This window comes from Pterocles gutturalis, unplaced genomic scaffold (genome assembly GCF_000699245.1).
Source record: "Pterocles gutturalis isolate BGI_N339 unplaced genomic scaffold, ASM69924v1 scaffold30556, whole genome shotgun sequence".
NCBI classification, from domain to species: domain Eukaryota; kingdom Metazoa; phylum Chordata; class Aves; order Pterocliformes; family Pteroclidae; genus Pterocles; species Pterocles gutturalis.
This window is the reverse complement of record NW_010098807.1, coordinates 7,451-18,964: the sequence shown is the minus strand read 5'-3', so window position 1 is coordinate 18,964 and position 11,514 is coordinate 7,451. Positions and strand designations below refer to the sequence as shown.

General features: G+C 37.9%; 1 protein-coding gene across 1 annotated transcript in view; it reads right to left on the bottom strand.

Annotated features, from left to right (window-relative positions):
• Nucleotides 1-10,374, bottom strand: part of COL4A1 (collagen, type IV, alpha 1) — a 70,265-nt gene extending 59,891 nt beyond the window's left edge. Inside the window, exon 1 of the mRNA XM_010074339.1 lies at nt 10,324-10,374. The gene's annotated coding sequence lies outside the window, so the exon portion shown is untranslated. The remainder of the gene's footprint in view (nt 1-10,323) is intronic.
• Between the last annotated feature and the right edge of the window lie 1,140 nt (nt 10,375-11,514).

The window sequence follows — 11,514 nt, the reverse complement described above, 5'->3', positions numbered from 1 at the left end:
CTACATTTGTGGGTCTTTGCCTGATGTACTTTTTGTGTGATATTTTACTCCAGTGAGATAAATGGTACAGATCCAGAAGCAGGTAGGATGCTGAGGAGGAACATATTTGTACTTACAGCAAACTATTATTTAGAAGATTAGCTTGTTTTGCCTCCGTTAAGAAAAAAAAAAAAAAAAAAAGGAAAAAAAAATAGATTGAAGTTAGTACATGCACCTTTAATTCATTCATTCACAAAAGATAACATGTCTGAACATTTTATAAGCCAGGAGTAGTCTACCTCAAAGCATAATTGAGGACCCAGCATATGAAGGACAGGAATATGAAGGCAAGACTAACAGATAGCAGAAGCCAACAGACAGAAAGCAAACTTTATTTTCCAACTGTGGAAGTCTGCCTGCACAAAGGTTGGCAGTTTAACACCAAGGTATGTGGTTCATCATGTTTAAACTTTCCTTGATTCTTGAAAAAAAAATGCTGAGCTCATGATATTTCAGGAGGAAGTCACAGAAACCTTTTACCAGAGGTGCATATGGGTTTTTCCAAACTTTTTTTCCCATCAGATAGAGCCACCCTGGGGAATAGAAGAAACTCAAAGAACCACAAGGGAAGAGAACATTTGAAGGACAAATGCATTTAAGGTGTAAAAAAAAGGAAATCCTAGCACCTGGAGACAGGTTGAATCAAAAGGGTGCTATATTTCCCACCCCTTCTAATCATGTGTTGAACTCATTACGTCTGAGTAACTCTTCCTTTGTTTTATTGCACATTGTGTTAAATCACTTCCAGTGCTAAAGGTCCAAGAATATAAGGGTAAAAATGCTCCACACCCTTCCTTTTTCATTAGAGAAAATTATTTAGCACTTGTTTGCATTTGGCATTGTTTAAAGGCTCACATTTAAAGATGAAACAGCAGGAAAAAAAAAAGTCTTGAACTTTTCAGGTTTTTTTAATTTATTTTTGTCCAGATCCTAGACCTGGAATGAAATGTGATGTTACATGCAAGTTTTATTCTCTTGCCAAAGGTTTGTCATGGACATATTTACAGAAAATAATCTCTTCCATAAATAGTAAAAACATGGGCAGCTGGTCCTAGACAGTACAGACTGCAATGAAGTTCTCATAATGAAGTAGCTCATATCTTAAAGAGTACATGACAGACAGTACTATTCTAGACAGTGCTATTCTAGCTGCTTTTTTGGGCTAGGTTTGAAATATTATTTCCAAAGTTTGAAACATTTTGAAAGTTGCACAGGAGTAAAATATCTTTCCACAAAACCTAGAGGAAATATTTGGACTTCTGACTTTTTATCATAAAAATACCGTAAGGCAGATAACATTGTGCCTCAGAAGTGTAAGCCAGTGTTTCTCCAGGCTGCCCAGAGAGGTTGTGGAGTCTCCTTCTCTGGAGACATTGAAAGCCCGCCTGGATGCGTTCCTGTGTGAGCTGATGTAGGTGTTCCTGCTCCGGCAGGGGGATTGGACTAGATGATCTTTCGAGGTCCCTTCCAATCTCTAACATTCTGTGATTCTGTGATTCAGTTTAATCTCTGGAGTCTCTTGACTCAACCACATCCACTGGAGAACAGCCACTACAATGTGACTTTTTTCTAGTACCTCCAGGGTTGTTCAGCCTAAACCAATTAAGTTATCAAAGATGCAATAATCATTAATAACAATTAAAACAAATATTTTGACACTGGGGAGGATATCAGCATCGTTGTCAGTGAATGCCAACCAGAAGTTCGTCTACTGCTTAGCAGGTGTCTTTACGGTTTTCTTTTTGACAAAAGAAGGCAAGGATGTGTAAAGGGCCTGTCAGCTCACATGAACTCCGTGATGTATGAGTGCCACCCAGAGGGGCCCGCAGGGAAATAACCCAGCCCCAGGATGCGGGATTCACACTGGACAGCTCTTCCCCTCCGCCCCCTCCCCTGCCCTTCCTAAAAGCTGACTGTGCCCAACGAGAGGTAAGGTGCAAGGCCAGTTTTGCTATCAAAAGCTTGTGCCTTGCCTACATCTGGGGAGTTTCACTTTTCCAAGCACTATGGTTTTCCTTTTTTCCCCCTGAATAAACAGTGTCCCTCAGTTCCCATTCCTTGGCTTTGATACAAATTAATTACACTTATACCTAGAACTTCCTAAAGAGATCCCTTTAGAGTTTTACAAGGCTGTGCTGTCTCCTTGATGTATTTCCAGCTTCCATCTCCACATTTTCAGACAGAAACTAAGTTTGAGTTGAAGATCTATAATTGCATCCTTAACTCCCAAATCTCCGTTAAAGGTGCCACAGGCAGCAGCACTGCCTTCTCTGCTCACTGCTCCGGTACACCAGCCATTGGTATTCTCCCCTTTTTTTCATCTAACTCCTGACGTTGGAGTCAGAGGGCTCTTCAGGCTGCTCCACTGTACTAGAGTCCCTTCTCTCCATCACTAGAACTTAAACCCATTTGTTTTGCAGTTCTGCAGAGTCTTTTGGGTCTTTGCTCAGCAGTGAGCAAACTGTTCTAATAAAACCAAGGGTTACCAAAGCTCCCCAAAGCTTTTAGTGTTCTAACTAGCCATGAAATACTTCTGTTGCATCCATTTACAGTCAGTAACAGTGTCAAATGAGAAAAGAATGAGAAGACATCTGATTTGATGCCAGTGTCTGTGTTCACTACCTCACTCAACTCAGTATTTAACTGTGCACACTGATCTTTGACACAAGCCTTGGTGATAATTATTTTTGTTGGCATATCAAATCATTCAAAAATGTTCTAGCTAAACTTCAGTTGAAGCTGTCACATGCTTTCTTTAAGAGCTACTAAATTTATGGGTAGGTTTTGCCATTCTAGTTACTCTTAAATATTCTAAGGGATAGAAACATGATTTTCCAGATGGGAGTCTAAGTTGCTTTTCCATTGGCTTTGCTTTAATTTTGCTTTTCTTCTGTTGTTAAGATGATATAGGAGAAGATCTTACCTGTTACTGAAAACTAATTATTTTTATCATTTAGGTTGACTTGCTTTGCTATGTTGTCTGTAACTCCATGTACTTATTGTTGTGTAAAACTTTCTCAGGTGTTGTACTTACCTGATAGGAAATGTAAATCCTTTTTAACACCTCTTAAAAATGCTTTCTCAGCTGTTCTTGCTCCTTCTGTGATATTAAGCTTCTTTCTCGGCTAAACTAAAGAGGTTCTCCAGCTGGTTAGGAACTTGTTTGTGTGATAAAGTAGTCCACTATCATTTTTTCAGCAGCTACTTCAGGTTTCCCACTGTCATGCTGCTTCTTACTGTTCTGTCTCCTTCCAGGCATATATGTTTACAAGTCTTGCTACTGGTTCTGCTGGAAGTGTTTCTGAGAATTTTCTATGAAATTTGGCTTTTTACCCTTTCTTAATGAAATCCAAACTTTAAGATAATTCAGATCTGCCTTTCTGAAAGCCAAGATCATATGGCCAGATGTTTTCAATGACTAATGTAAGTTATGACCTCTCACTGAAAACACAGGTCTAAAATCTGAAATAGGAGGTAGCTGAGCAAAGAGAATCAAACAACTAACTACCACTAGTATGAGATTTTTAAAAAAAACCAACAAAACAAAACAAAACAAACAAACAAAAAAAAAAAACCCAAACCAAAACAAAGCCAAAACCAAACCCCCAAACCACTTTTTGCTCTTGACTAGAAAGACTAAAAAGTGGCTTAAGGAGATTACCATATTACTGTGGTTCCCTAGTAATATTATTATTATTTGTTGCTTCTTGTGAATACTGCTCCAGAGAAAATGTAGATAGAGACTGATTATTAAGTGCATCAAGCATTAAGTTATTGTGTGGGAACTGACACATCACAGAACCATCAGTTATAATGTCTGGCTTGGTCTGAGATCCCCAGCAAACACTATAAATTGAATGGCAAAATGTTTTAAAGAAGCCTGAGGGATAAACTACAAAATGTAGCTTCTGCTGTTCCCCAGGCATATGTTGTCCCAGACCCATAATCTACACCCACAAAACCTTGTCTGCATCATAGAGTATTAGTGTTGTGGGCAGTAAGATTAACAGACAGAAAGCAGAAGCAGACTGCAGGTGCTGTCACACATATGACCAGATTCTAAAAAACTGCAAGCTGGGGCATAAGTTTTATAATCACTGTGTAGTCAGTAGACACTGGAAGTGTGACTCTGTTTGCATGGACAAAATTTTAAATTTGGGAAGATCCCAAAGTACACATGGGTACTGCACAAGCACTGGGTGGCTCCACTTCCCAAGCATACAGATTTCAGAGTGGAGATCTTACAGGTCTTTTCTGATCTTACTTTGATCTCGCATTTGGGAAAATTTAGTGATTTCATTGGAGGCTTACATGCATCAGATCAAAATAAGGCCCTGTAATGCTCTGAGAAACAATAATAAAGATCTACACTAACAGCAGTTTTACAAATGTAAAATGAAACTCTGCGAGGCTAGAGAGTATGTATTATTCCGCCATGAAATGCTTGAGATTATTATACCAATATCTTTAAAAACAAATATATGCATCCAGCAACAGCTGCTTAAAGGGTCGTAGTATGCCAAATGAAATACTACTGTGTGAAAACCTTTAGAAGTCAGCTCTGAAAACTAAATATGAGCATATTCTATCACACAGTATTACTGGGATAACTGCTTTTACAGTACTCTTTCCATAGAGTACTCTTTTTTTCATAGAGTACTCTGCTTTTACAGTACTCTTGCCACACAGTACTCTTTCCATTCATCAGTGTAATCCACTAGTTTGTGTTAATCAAAGACACGTACCACACTGAGTGCAAAAATGTATCTTAATATAGAAATGTTGCCAGAGACATTTGGTTCCATTTGGACAAATGGGACAAATTGTTCCAAATGACTATTTCAAATGAAGAAAATCTGATGGCTCCAGATAGCATTTAGCAGTTTGATCTGCCAGGTAGGAAACTGTAGAAAACTTTCAGTACTCAGAGTTTCCTGCTCAATATTATTCCAAATATTTTGATATCTCATTCTTTGCAAGAATAGCAGCTTTGCTGGTGTGTTCTCTTTATGAAACATAGATGTTCTTTCTCCTTTATTTGAATTAGAAAGATTAGTTTACTCTGAGTGACAGAAAGAAAGGGTAAATCAATAAAAATACACTACTTTCACTGCAGAATTGACACAAACATTGTGATAATGGCCTGATTTTCAAAACAGTTTACAAAGCACAAGTCTCCTTGAAGAATATCAGACCTGCAGCTGATCAATACCTTTGCTTATTTTATTAGTGTCTTCTGATCTCTTCTTTTCAGGAATGATCAGATGATTTCATGTTATCTATTAGGCCTTTCCAGACTGCAAACACAATCTTTCTTCCCACACTGCCCATCACTCCTCTTGTCAGCTTTATGTCCCTCTCTGGGATATATAATTTAGCTGTGCTTTGCTTGGTGTCCTCAGTTCGTAGTCTTTCCAACTCAGGTATGAACAGGTGCTGTACGCGACGTAAATATCTACAGCAGCCACTTAACAGAAACACTGAGCAGAACTATGGAAGAACTCATTAAAAACAAATAGTAAATACTGACATGAAATGGTGCCAATGCAAAGTGTGAAAATGAATATTCTTGATAAAAAAGTCTTTATGTTGCTAATACAGGTTGAAGATGAAAAAGCACAGATTCAGTGATTACTGATTTATTTGTTCCACTAGAGAAACCAATTTGTCGCCCTCTGCTATATTGTAAAGGAAACTCAGAAGTATTTAATAGTGATCTTCCCACCAACTGCTGGAGCTTCTCTCCAACAAGGGGCTTTATATTGTTTTAACTCATTGATATCACAAATAATTTTGGTGCATCTTTTGATACCTAAAATGACAGGAGAAGCCTTGAAGACCCTCCCAATCTGGTAAACCTTAAAAAACCCGAACTAAAACAAAACAAATATACAGGGACAGAGTCTACTGAACAGTCAACTCTTCATTACCCAGAGAAAATGAAGAAGCACAATCACCTGCTGGCAGCAAAATCATGTCTGACTGTAAAAGACTAGATGAGCGCACAGGAGACAAGAATCTGATCACTGCTCCTGTTGTCAGGGGACAACAGAGATGTCCCAGTGACTTTCAGTCTAAGCCAGTAACAGAGCCACCTGGCTTCCAGACTCAAAATGGCTGAAGGAAAGCCAGTTTGTGTACTTCTGCAGCATGGTCAATCCACATGGGGATGATGCACCCATCAAGGGAAATGCAGAAGTGATTTTTATGTAGGTATAATAATACGGATACAGTCTCAGAATTAGGAAAACAAAAATCTGTCAATATAAAATTATTTGCTCAAGTTTTCTTACATCTCAAACAAAACAAAAAAAAACACCTCAAAAGCATAAGTTACATAAGAGTTAATTCTATTTCTTTTTTTTTTTTTTTTCCCCAGAATTTCCTAGCAGAGACTTTTATTTTAAAAGTGCAATACTTCTTGGGCAATAACAAAATCACACTTGATATTCTTGTGACTTTAATGGGTAATGCTGAGACTGGGCAATCATCATAAGGGATTTACACTAAAGAATGAGAATTTATACTTTAATGCATTCTGACTGATAAATGTTAGAAGATTAATCATTCTGTATTAGTTACAGCAAAGTTTCAGTGTTACCTCCATTTATACATGTTTCTGATATGGAGTAAAATGAGTGCAAATGGTCATGAATGAGAGAATGAACATTCTTGGAAAAAGTCAGTGCATGGAGAATTTTACTCAGCTCTATACAGTCTTTGTTCTAAATGGTAATTAAATGCTTAACATGCTTTTTTCTACACACATTAATAGCTAGACCTTCTTATCTCCACAGCTGCTTGAAATTGTTCTCAAAGTCTAGGTAGGCATAAAAGAGAAAACACAGCTTCTCTCTGCCTCTGAGTAACCCAATAAAATGTAGGCAAGCATTCAAAACTCTAATCAGTTTAAACAGATCTCACACTTTAGCAAGGTTACAAAGAACCATCAGTTATTGTACAGAACACCAAATAAAGAGTGTAAGAGGAAACAAATTAAGATGTTTTAGACTAACCTATCTAATGGAAAACAGTGAGGTATTATTTATTATTGTATTATTTCAGCAATATTATGTTTTTCTAAAATTTCTGCATGTTTTGTTTGGCAAATACTTGATACTTGACATTATATAGCTTAAAATAACATCCTGATGTTCAGTGTAATAATAAAGGCTTTGTAGGATAAGAGCCATCTGTTGCAATTAGACTTACTTTCTGAAATTTTCTGAAAGGGATGAAAACCCTTCGATTTTGTCAACTACATGCCCTTGATAAAGTATGAGTCATCTTAAAGGAGTTTGGCATAGACATGCATTTTCATGGAAACACCCTAATGAGAGAACATATTGAATGTATTCTTATTATGGCCATCCAAATGGTCATGTTGATGAAAAGATTCTCAAATTAGAGAGAAAAATATGGCAATAAAATTTACTCTTCCATGTCTCAAATGCTGTTGGGTAATATTTCTTGGGCATTTCATAGCTTTTAAGTCAAATACTATTTTCAGCACTTTTTCTGGTGAGATCACAAATATGATTGTTTGGCCAAATGTATTTTAATTAAGCCCCACTCCCAAGTCGTAGGGTCTGTAACTTCTTCCCACACTATGGTAGGAAATATAACTCCAGATGTTAATAATTAAGGCATTAAAGGGTAAAGCCAGCACCCACTTCCGCAGCTGCTGAAGCTCCCACAGCAGTAAACTGGTGTGGTTACATTGCTGAAGATTGTGGGTGGATTGGAAAAGGCCCTTTGGCGTTTGTGCACTTCTGCACAACATGGAAGACAGATCAAAAGGGTTTCCAGTGTAGGCAACATGTTGGCTGCGGATGGTGCAGGGCAGAATGGATATGTACTTCCCACACAAGTGTCTACGTAAGAAGTGGAGAGCAGATTTTCTCTAACGTGGTCTCCTAGGGTATTACAAGAGCTGGGCATGGTGGCCCTCTTCTGGCCTGGATCCTGGCTAGGAACAGTCTTTATAATCAGTCCTTCTCTGATTAAGCAACATTCACGTAGATTTCTGAGGTAACATGTTCCGCTACTGATGTGTGCATTAATGAGAATAGTATCTAACAGAGACATGTTTCAAATCCAAACATGTTGGTTGGAAAGACCATTTCTAGAAATATTACAAAGGCAAGCAGGAAGGATACTTCCCTTTGCTTTCCCTCACCAGTCTTCAGGCCTGGGACTGGGTAGCAGGCTGTCCTTATTCTAGACAGGCATTAACGTAAAGAATTCGGATGAAAAGTTGTCCTAGGCTAGAACAAGGGTGGGGGGCAGATGTTTTTAAATAAAACAGTTTTCTGTTCAAAATTCTAAGTACACATTTGAAAGCCTCAGTGTGTCAACATAACGAGCAAGCATTGATATGTATTGATCTGAATCAAGTTACTTTTAAATACATTCCAAAATATCTTCAAATGCCTCTTTAATATTGTTTTCTAGGTATAACTATTAATTCACCTGTCTAGATATCTCTAATGTCAATAATTAAATTTCTTACACAGCCTAAAAGTATGTAAACATTTCACTACATATGTTTAAAGTCAGAGCAGTTTGTGATGGAATCCATTAGGAAGAGTGGGGAGTACACTGACTTGCTGGACAAGTTTGCATGAGTTCTGGACTTCACTATGACTTCTGTTGCTATGGACTGATATTTTTCCCTCTTCTACATTTTTAAGTAACCTACAGCAATTTGAGATAGTTTTGGCTTCTAGCATATCAGACAAGCACCTATTTCTTTCAACTTTTTGAGACTCTGGACTATGCAAATGAAAAATGCCAACAAGAGTTCTAGCAAAGACAGTCAGGGTTGCAGCTGGAAATAAATGAAGCGTAAGCTCCAATACAATTTATTTCCCCAAACGATCATTTTTAAAAATTATCTAGTTACAAGATGCTAACACACTCTATGAACTGAAAACTAATGGCTTTCAACAAGAGAGTTATAATGGAATATCAAGATATCAAGGAATAAATTCAATGTTCTGAACCTTTTTAATATAGATGACTTTTATTAAACAGATATTAATAGGTCATTTTTAAAAGGAAACTTCATCAAAAAGATGTTTTGAACCTTGATACTCTTCATCTGTCTCACAAATTAATCTGTGTTCTGTTACAAAGAAAATGATCTTTGCTTAGGTCTCCAATTAAGTAATTTACATTCCTTGTTCTGGAAAACACCAACGAAAAGCCACAGACAAACATTCTTAAAACCCTTATCCATAATATGTAGCTATCACATGTGAGAGAACTTAGAACATAAGCTGTATATTTATTTTTAAAAAAATGAGCCCCCCAAAACAAAAACCAAACGAAACTCCCACCTCTTCTAAGCACGCCTCTGGGTGACCTAAACAACTTACCTTGAAGAATATTCCCACTGCAACCACAGGATGATAAAGCCTTTGGTTTACATTCGTTTATAATGGCAGATATACAGTACATGTGCACGTATAACAGAACACACTGTAGATTAAATTCTCTACAGGAGAATTGGAAGAGAGAGGAGAGTGATTGAATGTCTACAATATTTACAAAAGCAGGCAATTTACAGGGGGAATTCATGGGATGCTTAAGTACACTATATTTTTTCTTCACTGTTACTGCTTTAAAAGAAGCCTTGGGAGTGCCTTTTCTGTTTCACACACAGGAAGTTTGGATAGCTGAACAAGAACTTTAATTTGCAAGGTTTTGTCAAAAATTTTTAAATATTTCTTTGTGACTTGAAATACTTTGCTGTATTTAAGTTGATTATTAACCTCCTTCCTGCAGGTCATTGCCTCCCAGGGCTAACGCTGGTCAGGGTATGCTGCTTTTAATGCATCACAGCCTTCCTGGAGAGCAACCTGCACAGCAAGCTGAGGGGAGCATTTCTGAACTGATCTCCTGGCATTGCTTCCACAGGTGGTCAGGATGTCAAGCCAGGACCTCTGCCACCCACTGAAAAGACTGGAGGTGAGGTGTAGGAAAGGTGAGAGCACCGGGTTAGCATCTCGCTTACTGGGGAAAGATCCCACTTGGAGCATGGCCAAGCACTGGGCCAGGGGCTTTGCCCTGCAGTCGGGGAATTTGGCCATTTCCCACCCCTGGCCCTCATGCTTTTGCAGACACTGAGCTGGCTGCTTTTCGGAAACCCTGGGGAAGGGCAATGCCCTGTGGCAGTGCAACTGTTCATTGAAACTAATGGCTCACCTGCCTGCCAGTAGATTATACACCATGTGGTTTAAATAAGCAAGATAATGAAGCTAAGAGAACTGACTTACTCACCTTTTGCCCTTTTACTCCACTGCAGTCACATTTTCCACAACCGGAACAACCCTGAAAATAAAAGAGAAATTGAGAATTAACTGTCTGAACTGGGGGACAGGCAGAATGCACCACAACATGCCAGGGATGTCAGCAATACCACCCTGACCAGCATGGGGAATGTTTGCTTAAGCCCAAAGCAATTTTTTTAATCTTTATGTAGATGTACACTTCTGGTCCCAGTCACAGAAGATGCCTTTGTAAAAGAAGAAAAAAAGCTTGCTATAGGTTTTAACCACAGAAAACTGTTATACTACTTCTAAATCATTGTCCTTTGGGACACAATTTAAAAAATAACTCTTTTTTATAGAATACACACATACTCTGCATCTATCAGTATGAACACCTCTATCTAAAACAAGTGGATTCTCCTCTAGGATTCTGTAGTCACACATTCAAAGCCCAACAGAATATTTAAAACAAAATCAATCCAGTCATAGAAGTATCTCTTTAATATCAGTTTGCTAATAAACAGCTTGCATTCTGCTTAAATGCTTAATCTCTATAAATATGTGCCATTGCTTTGACGAGAAAGGCACGGTGAAACTGCAGCCCATGATTTATCTTCAGCGCTTAAGGAGAAAAATGTCAGACCTGAAGAATATGGTTTTGTTTCTTTTGTAAACACAAAAAATGTTGACTACACCCTTTGTTTAGCATAAGATCTCTTAACACCAATTTACTAAATTTTTTTTATCAGTAATAGGCAATCTTCAGATAGGAAAAGAATAGTTTTTAAAGGAAGTTAAATATTGGTATAACTACCACACTAAACTATATCAAGATGTCTGGACATACTTTATGAAATCAAGTCAAACCACAGGCCCTCAGAGAGCAAACTCTCCTCGCGTTAAATATTAGATATGCAGGCAATTGTTAATGTTTACTGGCTAGGCAATGTCTAATTCCAGGACTCTGGTCCTGTTTCTTACATCTACCATGTTTTAAGTGATCTTTTTTCTTTCTTGCCCTCTATAATGCCTAACAGTATTTGTCATTATGATGGGAAACCTTCCACTCAACAAAAGCACATTCATTGCAGCAGGAGAATGCACAGAAAACATGAATAAAAACATAATCAGTCTGAATTATTCCTCACTAGATACTATAGAGATCCTTGTTTTCTGAAAGGCTTTCCTTAGGGCAGCACCA